Genomic DNA, 13,283 nt, shown 5'->3' with positions numbered 1-13,283 from the left:
TTCCAAAACGGTCCAAGAAAGACTCCTAAAAAATATTGGGAGTTTCCGAAACGGTCCAAGAAAGACTCCTAAAAAATACTGGGAGTTTCCGAAACGGTCCAAGAAAGACTCCTAAAAAATACTGGGAGTTTCCGAAACGGTCCAAGAAAGACCCATAAAAAATACTGGGAGTTTCCGAAACGGTCCAAGAAAGACCCATAAAAAATACTGGGAGTTTCCGAAACGGTCAAAGAGAGACTCCTAAAAAATACTGGGAGTTTCCAAAACGGTCCAAGAGAGACCCATAAAAAATACTGGGAGTTTCCAAAACGGTCCAAGAAAGACTCCTAAAAAATACTGGGAGTTTCCAAAACGGTCCAAGAAAGACTCCTAAAAAATACTGGGAGTTTCCAAAACGGTCCAAGAAAGACTCCTAAAAAATACTGGGAGTTTCCAAAACGGTCCAAGAAAGACCCATAAAACATACTGGGAGTTTCTGAAACGGTCCAAGAAAGACTCCTAAAAAATACTGGGAGTTTCCAAAACGGTCCAAGAAAGACTCCTAAAAAATACTGGGAGTTTCCGAAACGGTCCAAGAAAGACTCCTAAAAAATACTGGGAGTTTCCGAAACGGTCCAAGAAAGACTCCTAAAAAATACTGGGAGTTTCCGAAACGGTCCAAGAAAGACTCCTAAAAAATACTGGGAGTTTCTGAAACGGTCAAAGAAAGACTCATAAAAAATACTGGGAGTTTCCGAAACGGTCCAAGAGAGACTCATAAAAAATACTGGGAGTTTCCGAAACGGTCCAAGAAAGACTCCTAAAAAATACTGGGAGTTTCCGAAACGGTCCAAGAAAGACCCATAAAAAATACTGGGAGTTTCCGAAACGGTCCAAGAAAGACCCATAAAAAATACTGGGAGTTTCCGAAACGGTCCAAGAAAGACCCATAAAAAATACTGGGAGTTTCCGAAACGGTCCAAGAGAGACTCATAAAAAATACTGGGAGTTTCCGAAACGGTCCAAGAGAGACTCATAAAAAATACTGGGAGTTTCCGAAACGGTCCAAGAGAGACTCATAAAAAATACTGGGAGTTTCCGAAACGGTCCAAGTGGGACTCGTAAAGCTATTCAGAGTTGGAGTCGACTTTTTAATCTTACTGGTTGATACTGAATATAGAATTACTTCTGTGGTGCAAAAAAAATATCTGCAATTTAATTGGGCCGAGTCTTTCTTATTCTCTGTATTCTCTCTCTCGGACGTGATGTTGCTAGACTCAGTACTTTTTATAAATACTATTATTTCACGTGTTCTTCAGAATTGTCGGACTTATTCCTGCTTCTTTTGTTCCAGCTCGTTTGACATGGTCTAATGGTTACCATCAATTCGCCGTTTTGATACTTCATTGTAATACAGTTTCCTATTTCCAGTAGCTTCTTTCCAAGAACTGCAGACTTGCAGAACTCTCTTCCTGCTGATTGTTTTCCTCCTACCTACAACCTTGATATTTTCAAGACTAAGGTTAATATGTATCTCCTGTCTTCGTGATAATCATCTTTCAGCCTTGTTAGCTCCTTACATCAAGTGGCTTCATGCTTTTTCTGGAGCGATTTCCATAAAAACAAATAAATAAAAAAAAGTTAAAGTTGAACTTCATATTTTTCGATTATGCAACCCCGTTGAATATAGCAACAAGAATGAGACCAGTAGTGAAACTTGTGTGATTTTTTTATTGGAATCACTTGAGATGTATATTTATTTATTTGCAGACTGTTATCCTTCCCTTCGGGGCCCGTGGCGCAGTGGATAGAGGCGTTGTGTTTACAGTTCCAGGTGAGCATGTCTGAAAATAGCAGTTTCAATTCTACCCAAAGCAGGCCAGAGGATTAGTTGGCCAAAAACGTGATGAGACAACAACCGTGGAAGGCAGTAATTGCTGGGGATGACCCCCCCCCAAGTAAGACACTTTATCAAATCTCCAATACTAACGATTACTACGATATTATCCCATTGATTACTGTACATGCAATAACTCTTATCCCCAAGTGGCTTCCGGGCCTTGATAAGTGGTGACTACTATGTAAAATAAAAAAGTTAAGAAACTCAGCATTCCTCTGCTGTTGTGGTTAACCACCTGAAGAAGGCCTAAGGAATAGTTGGCCGAAACGTGGTGAAACAACAATTATATAGATGAGAATAACAGTTTGTGAATGAAATAAATAAAAGTAGTCGAAATAATCCACTTTTTTATCTTTTTTTTTATTAATCCAAATCTTTCAGGAAAACAAAGAGGATATGTTGAATAATGTCACTGGTGTGATAATTCGTTTGTTTTAAATTCACCGTAAACAATATCATATTGTATGAAGATTGATGTTTTCTTGGTATTTCTCCAGTTTACGATTCAATCGCCAACAACTTTGCCTCAGCACTTTCCGACAAGTTATGCAAGCAGTCGGAAAATACTAAAGGCTTGCGAAGAGGTTAGCAGATTAGCAACAGCAGCTGCCAAAAAACGCACATATGCAAATTAGGAAGTGTACGTGAGAAGAAAAAAAGAAAAGAAAAAAAAAAGACACCACGTGCTCGGGACAGAAACAAAGTCATCATTGAAGTAAATGGACATGTAATTTTGAGGACGAGAATGGCCCCGCTGTGGTCGACATACGATCGGAGGAAGAAGAAAAGTGTACACGGCAAGATGTCCAAGGGTGGAGTACTGCTGCCACATCTGGGCAGGAGCTGCTGAAAACAGCCTATCCAGCCTTGACAGAGTACAAAATAGACTTCGTGGTTTAGTGAGGGATGCCCTTTTCTCTTCCCTGCAACCTCTCTCCCACAGAAGAGACGATGCGAGCCTGTCTTTGTTTTACCGTTATTTCCATGGCAAGTGCTCGTCTGAGCTCCAATCTCTGGTCTCCCCTTGCCAATCTTTTACGAAAAACACTCGTCTAGCTGAAACCACTGTTAATAATTTTTCCCACTCTTTCTGTGTCTAAATCAAAACGCGAATTCCATGAACAAAGCTTCTTTCTTAGAACTGCACGCCTGTGGAACTGTGTTCCATTTGCCTGTTTCCCACCTGACTACAACTTGGATGTCTTCTTACGATTAACGATTCCAATTAATCATGCCACCACTAATTATTACTATCAGCAGTGGAAGATTAAAAGGAATCGTTTTTGGCATCAGAAACTAGGTACAAATTTTCCAGATTCCGATAAATATTCTGATTTTTTCGATTCTTGATTCCGATTGATCGTCGCAACTCTATAATCAATATAATATTCTACTTGTCACTTCCTTAGTTTGTCCATACGTTACACTTTGAAAAAAGCTGAATACAATTTTTGAGGGCCAAACCGTTTTGAAAAGGTCAATCTGGCAACCTTTAACAAGAATATGAGAGTGACCCCTCTTTTGCAATATCATTATGGGTCATTTTTTACCTTGATAAGTGTAGACTTATTTGTGTGTGTGTGTGTGTGTGTATATATATATATACACTCTTCAGAATAAAGTTATCTAACAAATCAACTGGTATGGAAACCTGTGATTATAGGTCTTACAAAATATTATTGGCAGTAATATTCTATAAGGACAATCCCATCTAAATAAAAATTGCTCGGTATAAAAGACAGAGCAAATAAATAAAATTTTAGTTATTCAATGAATTTAAAAATTTATAACGTGAAATGGTAAAATTTCAAATCAAAAGATTTTTATTATTCTATGTAAGACAAAGAATATATTTGAAATATTATAACTCCTTATCTGATAGGATTTCGATGTCTACCATCTCTTCAGAGGAGAAAATATTAGAAAATAATAATAATGGTTTACACCTTATTTGCTAAAGTCAGTGAGACATGTAATATCACTATTAAAAGTTTTTTTAAGTATTTAAATATCATAGAGTAAGGAAAGTTAATGAAAAGGATATAGAAATTCAAATCCAAATTGCATGGTAAAATCCGAAGTGAAGGTCTTTGGTAGCAGTGAGGTAATGGAATCTAATCTGTATTTTGAGTAATCCACATCACAAGGTAACAATCTGAAGTATAATATTTCAAATGTATTCTTTGTCTTACATAGAATAATAAAAATCTTTTGATTTGAAATTTGACTATTTCATGTCATAAATTTGTAAATTTATTGAATAACTAAAATTTGATATATATATATATATATATATATATAGATAGATATATATATATATATGTAACTACCCCAGCCAGTGGAACATTGATCCAGGTATTATCCAGTTTATGACCTCAATCTTCAGCAACTTCATGGCAGCATATTCTGGCAAGTTACATAAGCAGTGAGAAGATGCGGAGGCAAAGACTGACTAACAAGTAATTCAAAACGCTATTTAGAAAGCCATTCTTAGCATGGAGAGGAGAATTTCACATTGACATAGTGTGTCGAAAGTAATTTTCGATTTATAAATGACTTTCTGGATTTAATGTAAATGAATATTTGTTCTCTGACAGCTAATTGGATACTCGCTTCGGCATCTTCCAGCTGCTTATGTAAACCAAAGATGCCGAAGCAAAGTAGCTGGAGATTTGGCTGTAAACTAGACCAGTACCATTTGAAATAAGTATGCATAAGTAACAATTTTTTTTTAACCCAAAAATTAAGACGCTGAAAAGCTACAAAGACGGGAATGGTACCATTAAAATGAGCAACCTATTGTGCCCCGGAATTTATTTTTCTACATAGTCACCACCATTCTGTAAGCATTTTTGTCAGCGATGAAGGATGGCTATATGCATGGGTGTCTTGAGCACGTTTTATCATAACTGTCATTCTAAAAAGTAAAGCCTCCTATTTTTATAACTCAAAAGTTGAAGAGCTACAAAAACGGGAGTGGTACCATTAAAACGAACAATCTTTTGTATGCCAGAATTTATTTCTCTCTACATAGTCACCAGCATTCTGAATGTACTTTCGTTAGCTATGAACAATGCCTTGGTCATAAAATCCGAAGCCTGCTTTGTCACTCACATCTGAAATAGAGAAAGTGTAGTATCTGTTCTTCAGATGCTACACTTCAATTTCTTGTTCTCTGTCAGCGGAGGAGAAATCCTTCATGACTGAAACAATTTCTTTTATTTTTGTTCCTTTTCTCCATATCTAGTGTCTAACTCTGTCCCGTGGGGAAGTATTGTAAATAGGTACTCTGAAATAGAGAAACTCATCTCTTAACTGTGCTTATATCAACTACACAGACTTTATAAATGTTCGACAGGTGCCAGTGAATGTAGATTAGTTTAATTTTTCTGCGTGGAAGATTTCAATGACGTATCTCTGCTTCTGATGCACGTCTATGACAGGTTGCTTTCCTAGCAAAAATGTCCAGACAGGAAAACTTGGAAATCGTTTGTGAAAAATCTAATCTCAAGCAGGCGACAAGACAATGTATTTAAAAAAAACAACATCTTCCATGGCTGGTAGTAATAATAAAATAATGTTTATTCGTTTTAAGCTAATAGTAAAACTAAAATATATAGCCCCCCCCCCTCTCACCCCATCCCAAGTGTGTTTTTATATTTGAGAAAATATATGCACATTTAACGTGTTTTTACAGTATTCAGGAAAAATAATTTTAAAGTTAAATATTTAAAGATTTAGAAAGAATCAGAATCGGTAATTGCATCGGAATCAGGAAATATATTGGAATCGTCCCATCACTAATATATATATATATATATATATATATATATATATATATATATACAGGGTGTCCGTAAAGTTACTATACAGTCTATAAGATTATATAAGTATAAGACTGTATAGTAACTTTACGGACACCCTGTATATTTAATAATCTCTAATTGGCAATTCATCATTTTGATTTCCATTTTTTACTTAAAATGTAAACAACCTACAGGTCTGGTCTATAGGGAGGGTGAAGTATTATCTTGATGCCCATCTTAGTCCAATAGTCTGTGACATGAATGAAGTTGTGGACTGGTGCATTCATGCAAATCTTCCGCATCTTCAGTTCCTCGTGAATAATTATGTGTAAAGTTACCCATATTGACATCAGACTGTAGACTTATTTTCTCTATAGACACACGACGGTCTTTATCTATGAAATTCTTTATTTGGCCAATCACCTCTGATGTTCTAACTTCCTTACTTCTCCCACACCTCTCATCATCTCTCACAGACTCCCTGCCCTCCTTGAATCTCTTATGCTACTCAAAAACTGATGCTCGATTCATAAAAGATGTTCCAAAAGCAGTCTGAAGCATTCCATACGTTTTTGTGGCAATTTTTTTTCCAACTTTAAAACAGAATTTTATTGAATATCGTTCTTCTAAGGTGTCCTCATGTCCAGATTTTTTTTTTGGGGGGGGGGGAATTCACCAGCTGTGAAGATCAGGCTTTAGTAGCGTGTATTCCGATTTCTGCTGTAGCTGTTTTATTTGAATCTGAAATCATAAAAATTGGTCAGTCATCTCATAAGATGCATAGCAATAACAAACTGAATTTTTTTTACAACAATTTTAAATGCCTGAAACTTATTCAAGGCACCTCGTATGTGTGGTATACGATCAAAAGAAATCCACGTTTTCTGAATTAAATATAAAAAAAAAAAAAAAAAGAAAGAAAAATTAACAGAATTCTGCTGAAGACAGGACTCTCATCCCTGCTACTAGTACGTAGTATTTGGATGATTAATCGGAATCAGAAAAATGTGAACTTTTGGGAGTATCAAAAAAAAATTGTGCTTATTTTCTGATGCCAAGAATGATTCTTTTGATTTTCCTTTTGTTGTTAAAACAAAATCTTCCACTGTTGGTAGTAATGTTAAAAAAAAAAAAAAATATTGGTATTAAACTACCACCTGAAAGTTTAATACATTGAAACCATTGCCAAGACTGCTGCAAAGAAGGTGGGTTCTCTCTACCATGCTAGAAAACTACTTATGCCCGAAAGTATCCTGTACCTCTACAAGGCCACCATTCGCCCATGTATGGAGTACTGTTGTCACATTTGGGCTGGTGCATCTGGGACAGGGTTCAAAAGAGAGTTGCCAACATGATAAGGTCCTAAACTGTCATCTAAGCTTCAGCCTCTGTCCCATCGACGAAATGTTGCATCCCTCTGCCTGTTCTACAAGTACTTTAATGGTGAATGCTCTGACGAACTACACACCCTTGTACCCCCTCGATATAAATTCCCTGACAAACCCGAGAAGCAGCTATATCCCACCCTTACAAAGTAGAGATCCATAGGTGTAAGAAAGCCTTCTACTCTAATAGTTTCTTCCCCAGAACTGCTAGAATTTGGAACTCCCTTCCAGGATTCTGCTTTCCCAACTGTACTGACATGCTGAAGTTCAAGTGTAATGTGAACAGACATCTTGCTACTCATCTCCCTTCATAATATCCCTGCAACTTATGTCCCTGATAGTAGCCCCCTACTTCAAAGCGGCACTACGCCTTGTTTGGGGTGAAAACTGAATTAAGAAAAAAAAAAAAAATCTATAAATCATCCCCCACAATTTGGTTTTACGTTTGAGAAAATATCTGCACAAAGTGTTTTTACGGTAACCATGACACTTGACTTTTGCATTTTTAATTTTAATTCAAGCCACATATATATATAAAAGTGAATGTGTCTGTGTGTGTGTGTACATTTTCCTATGCAATAACTGTCAATTTTAAGTCTACAGACTCGAAATTTGATATACAGGGTACTGAGATTTGGGAAAATCTTTGTGATCGGTTTTCGGCCAGAAATTTGGCTGTTAAGGGGTTAAAGTTCAAAGATTTGACCTTTGAGAACTCTACCAAACTCCTTCGACAATTTTAGGTCTAAACACTTGAAATTTTTGATATAGGTTCCTTGGACATGGATCTAACTTAATTTGAGCCCAAAACAATAAATTTTAAAGGGTTATAATAGGGGTCAAATTTTAAAAAAATTAACCGCTTTTTTTTTTTTTGTTTTTTTTGCTCAACATACACATCCAAACACCCGGGCAACGCCAGGTTGAAATGCTAGTTATTAATAAAAATAATTTTATTAAATCTACAGTAGAATGTAAACTACGATACATTATGGATTAAGTCACTGCAGAGAGACATGTGAAGCTTCCTCCTGGTGCACTGTGGAGGGTCCTCAACTAAAACAGGCAATCGACTTGATTGAAAAATGGGTGATTTCACCGATTTCAATGACAATAAAATATGGGAGGATGAAACATTCATTGATTGGGCAGCATGTCTCCCTGCTTATATATATATATATATATATATATAAGAACAAGTAGTTAATAAAACATGTTAAAAACACTTTGAAAAAGAAGCACAAAATAAGTGGATAGGCCTTAATCTGCAGATTCGAAGAAATACTTTCCTTCTCATCAGAGGGTAGGATTTAGCAAAAACTAGAAAGAATAATTTGGTTTTACGTTTGAGAAAATATCTGCACATTTAACGTGTTTTCACAGTAATCAGGGAGAGTGAGGGGGGGGGGGACTAAGAACTCTATAATTAAATATTTAGAGATTTATAAAGAATCGGAATCAGTAATTGTATTGGAATCGGGGGAAAAAATAATGCCATCGTCCCATCACTACTAGTATGTTCTAATACTTTTGCCTGTAAATTCATTGAAAGGGGGGAAAAAAAAAAAAAAAAAAAAAAAAGGCATTTTGTTAATTTTTAGCAGCGTTCATCCAGGGTGGGTTGAGCTGGCTCCAATGACGTTAACTGTATCAGACATCAATGCTGTCCACCCGTGACAATCAATAGCAGAGTCAGTGGCATGATCTAGCCATTCGGGGTATCAAAAGGTTTGATATACCTGGGCTAGTCAGTAGGGAAGTGCCCCTACTGGTCTACAAAATAGTCCAAAAGCAAACTCCTACATCATGTGTTCTCATTGCGATACGGTTTCAAACAGAATGGGTAGGTGCGAAAGGTGAATGTTTGGCGCCTTAAAACAGCTCCAAAAGCCATTCTTCCCTAATCGAGACTTGCATATGGTTGGGGGATCGCTTATGAAGCCCAAATTCCCAAGAAAATCCAATGAATACACTGTGACACGATATCTCACGGTTGCTAACACACTCTACAGCATGGCCGAGTGGTGATTTGGCCATAAGCATAGAGATACAAAGAAATGCAATCCCAGAATTCCCTTTCTAGATCGCTCTCTTTTTCGGCCAGATGACATGGGGTGAGCACACATATTTCTGTCTCTCCTCAGCACTAGTTAAGTATAGTTAGTTAATAATTGTAGGACATGTAAAGTGCAAATTGTTTTTGTAACATATATTTCTTTTGTATAATAAATAGTTAATTATGAATCATGAATATTACGATTGTGTTGTGTTGTGTTTTATTGAGCCTGCCATGAATGCCTCCATCAAACAACGAAGCGATCCAGAGGACGAAGAAAGAAAATTCCAACCAGAATGCTACCAGGGTGAAGAGGTCATCTTGAGAAAATAAAGGAGCCACACCCACATCCAACATCTCAGGTATGATTTTCTTCTTGATACACAGACCCTAATGACTGGCCATCTTCACGTCTTCCTGAGACCGTTTCTAAGACAATTAGTGTAACACGTGAAGTCAGTCACACGCCAATGACCGGCTGATCGTGTTATAACACCGCCATTTTGCACTAACTGACAAAACGAAAAAGTGGTCAATAAACAAATATACAACAAATAAATGTTACCAAAGGCAAGATAAGTTACTCTTCTACCTACCTGGATATTTTTTTCATGTTTTAACTTATTTTGAAGCGTTTATTTACTTTGAAGCACAAGAAGTGTCAAGTGCTTAAGTTAGAACAAGACAAAATGGCTGACATGAGACAGTCATTTGGAGAGTTTAGATAATTGCTCAAGTCGCATGGTGACATTTATTGGTTGGGTTTCCACCAATATTTTGTTTGACTTTCAATTTTTGAGCGATTACTGAGACTCCCAAGATGACCGTTTCAGGACAACGATTTTGTTCCCAATCTAACATAAGCACTCAACACTACCTGCATTTCGAAGTAAATAAACGCTTTAAAATAAAACACAAAACTTATCTCAGTAGATAAGATTAACTTATCTTGCCTTTGGTAACATTTATTTGTTATATATTTGTTTTTGTTTTTTTTTTTTAACCACTTTTTCGTTTTGCTGTCTATACTGCTTAAATGTCCGAAAAAATAATTTGGAGTAAAAAAAAAAAAAAAATTATTTGGTACTTATACAGAGAAAGGGGTAATCTCCAAAAATACCGTTAGGGCTTACAACATGGCCGCCAGAAGAGTCACGTGATCCGGTTGATCCAAAACATGAATCGTGCAAATGGAAAACGCAGCCTTGAAGGCAAACTTTGACAAACAATCACAATTTGTTTGTATTTAATTTTTTGTTCATATAATGTTGTTATAAAAATAGGCAAACTTTGAGAAACAATCTTAGGTTGTTTTTAGTTAAAACAGTGTTTATAAAAAGTATTTTATTCAGAACAAACAAGTGGTCGACTAGGTGTATCAGAATTTTAGGCGGAATTTTTCTTCTAAATAAATTATTTATTATTATGATATTGAAAAACTGTTTTTGTACTTAATTATTATGCTTGTTTGTCAAAGTTTGCTTTAAATTTGCGTTTTTCAGTTTCGTAATACGGCGATTCATGTTTTGGATCAACCGGATCACGTGACTCTTCTGGCGGCCATGTTGTAAGCCCTAACGATATTTTTGGAGATTACCGTTTTACGATATTTTTTTTTTTTTTAATAAATTGTTAGGTGAAGGTACAGAATAGTTACAAAATACCCTCCCCATGTTAAGAATGGGTTTCTAAATAATAACGTTATTACAGCACGGTACCTTCTTTGCATAAGTACCTGTCACTGGTATTTTTTTACGACCTGCCCCAGCATAGTATAAACGCCCCCAACCATCCCATATTAAGAACGGCTTTCGGAATAAACACCTCCAACCTCCCCATGTTAATAACGGCTTTCAAGGTTGGGGGTGGTGGTGTTTAATACGAAAGCCGTTCTTAATATGAGGGGGTTGGAGTGTTTAGAATATGTTGGAGCACGTCTTAAAATTTACCCTTTTATTTATGTTTAAATTCACATTTAAAAAAAAAAAAAAATGTTTTGCTGTTATAAAATGTAAAAAAAAAACAAACAAAAAAAAACATGACCGCCAGCGATTAAAACATTTTAATTAAAAGTTCGATTTTCAAGATTTTAATAAATTAGTTTTTTGATAAAAAATACAGCTTAAGACGAAATATTACTTTTATAAAATATTTTGTTACAAAATAATAATAAATACGGGGATATTTCAACAGTCCCTATAATATAATTGAAGCAATTTTTTTTTGGGGGGGGGGAGGGGGGGAGATGCCATAGTCATTATATGTCTGCAAAAAGAAAAAAAAATATTGTAGATTCCACAACACCAACACCACCGCCACCCCATCCAAAATGAAATTCCACTTAGGCGATTACATATGAACGGAACGACCACCCTGAAAATTTTTGGTGAAAAGTAAAACAAAAAGCTATGGGAGATAAATTCTGTTTTTTTTTTTTTTTTGTAGATAGGTGCAGGTTCTGCCTGCAGGTATTGTATTTTTTAGGCGGTTAATCTGATTTTACAATCTCATTGCTAGGACTTTGGTTAGTGGTTAAAAAACAAAATGTTAACTGCCCTAAAACGTTGGAATGGGGAGGGGGCAGCCAGCAGCCTATGTTAAATTTATATAATAAAACTAACCTACACTTTTAATTTTAAAATAATTGTTTTTCTTTTTCTGCTAAGTTTTTCAGGGTGTTAAATGTAATCTCCTAAAAAAGTAGAATTTCATTTTTTTTTTTTAACTTAACTAAGGATGTTAAACTACAAACTTATCGAAATTTATTTTGATTATTATTTTTATTTATTTTTGTCAGAAAATAAATGGCCGCCAGTGATTAAAATATTTAATTATAATTCGATTTTCTAAACCTTAAAAGCTAAAATTTTATTTTTGGTTAAGAAATGCAGATTCAAGACTAAATATTAATTTTATTTATTTTAAATATTAAAAAAAAAAAATTGGTCAGCAACCAAGAAAAATGGGGGAGGTATTTTAACAGTCCCTACAGTGTAATTGAACCCATTTAGCAGGGAAAATGGGGGGGGGGGTATAATTTCGTAAATAGAATGTTATTATTGAAAATTAAAAAAAATATTTATATTCTCTTAGAATTAATAAATAAAATATTGTATATATATATTTACCTTTCTTTTTGTTTTAGATCGATTTTTGGTCGCTTTCACGTCACTTGCCACAAATTGTCCTGGTCTTTGCGTTGGACCTGGTCATTGCATAGAAAAGAAGGAATACGCGAAACAAAGGATTTCATTTCTCTTTTGGGGAGGGTCTCTAGCTGGATTGGGGTGACACGTCGGTGTGGATAGATGGGGACTCCCACCACCGAAAAAAAAAAACTATAAGAGTCGTCAAACACAGACGAAACAATAATAACGACAAGCACAATAATAAAAGAATGGTTTTAAAAACATAGGAGACGCCATCTTTAAAATGCCCGTATGTCAAGGAAGATAACTCTCATTGTAAAAAAGGAAGACAACTTTTTTTTTGACATTTTGTTATCTCCCTTGGTTCATTTAAACCGATAGTGTTTGTAGGGTTTGAGACCGTCAATACAATAACGATAATATACGGTGAGAATGAACACAGGCCTATACACCCGAGATTACAGTCTCTCAATACACATCAACTCTAGATTTGTAGTCAAAGCGAAGCGGGCGATTTCTTTAATGTTTGTTTAGTCTGGTTTTGAAGGTTTTGAGTGACTCTGCAGTCTGCACTTCTTCGAGTAGCTAGGTCCGCGCCGCCGCGCCACGCCGCGCCGCGCGTTCACTAAAAGTTGGGAGAAGAAGTGTGCTCAAACAAACCCAGTTGCCCCCTTCCGATGTTGCTGGTTATTCAAACACAAGGAATGCCCACGGGTCCTACAATCTTATTTCAAAGGAAGCATCTTTTTTTTTTTTTTTTTTTTTTACATAGGGGTCACCACTTATCAAGGCCCGAAGACCACTCAGGGATAAGGGTTATTGCGTGTACAGTAATCAATGAGATAGTACTGTAGTAATCATTAGTATTGGGGGTTGTGATATAGTGTCTTACTTAAGGGGGCGGTTTGTCAGGAGTTTGTTTATGTTGGACTTGAAGACGTCCAAGTTGTAGTCAGGTGGAAACATGCAAGCGGCAGAGAGTTCCACTAGCGTGCAGTTCTAAGAAAG

The 13,283-nt window shown here is 35.9% G+C and overlaps 1 protein-coding gene across 1 annotated transcript in view; it reads right to left on the bottom strand.

Moving 5' to 3' along the window:
• The window catches only part of LOC145267029 (uncharacterized), a 107,970-nt gene extending 95,097 nt beyond the window's left edge, over window positions 1-12,873 (bottom strand). Inside the window, exon 1 of the mRNA XM_080122959.1 lies at window positions 12,255-12,873. The gene's annotated coding sequence lies outside the window, so the exon portion shown is untranslated. The remainder of the gene's footprint in view (window positions 1-12,254) is intronic.
• Window positions 12,874-13,283: the final 410 nt, after the last annotated feature.

Source organism: Euprymna scolopes, chromosome 42, assembly GCF_053919585.1.
Source record: "Euprymna scolopes isolate OS-2025 chromosome 42, ASM5391958v1, whole genome shotgun sequence".
NCBI lineage: Eukaryota > Metazoa > Mollusca > Cephalopoda > Sepiida > Sepiolidae > Euprymna > Euprymna scolopes.
The sequence above is the reverse complement of the archived record's forward strand: the minus strand, read 5'-3'. Positions and strand labels throughout refer to the sequence as shown.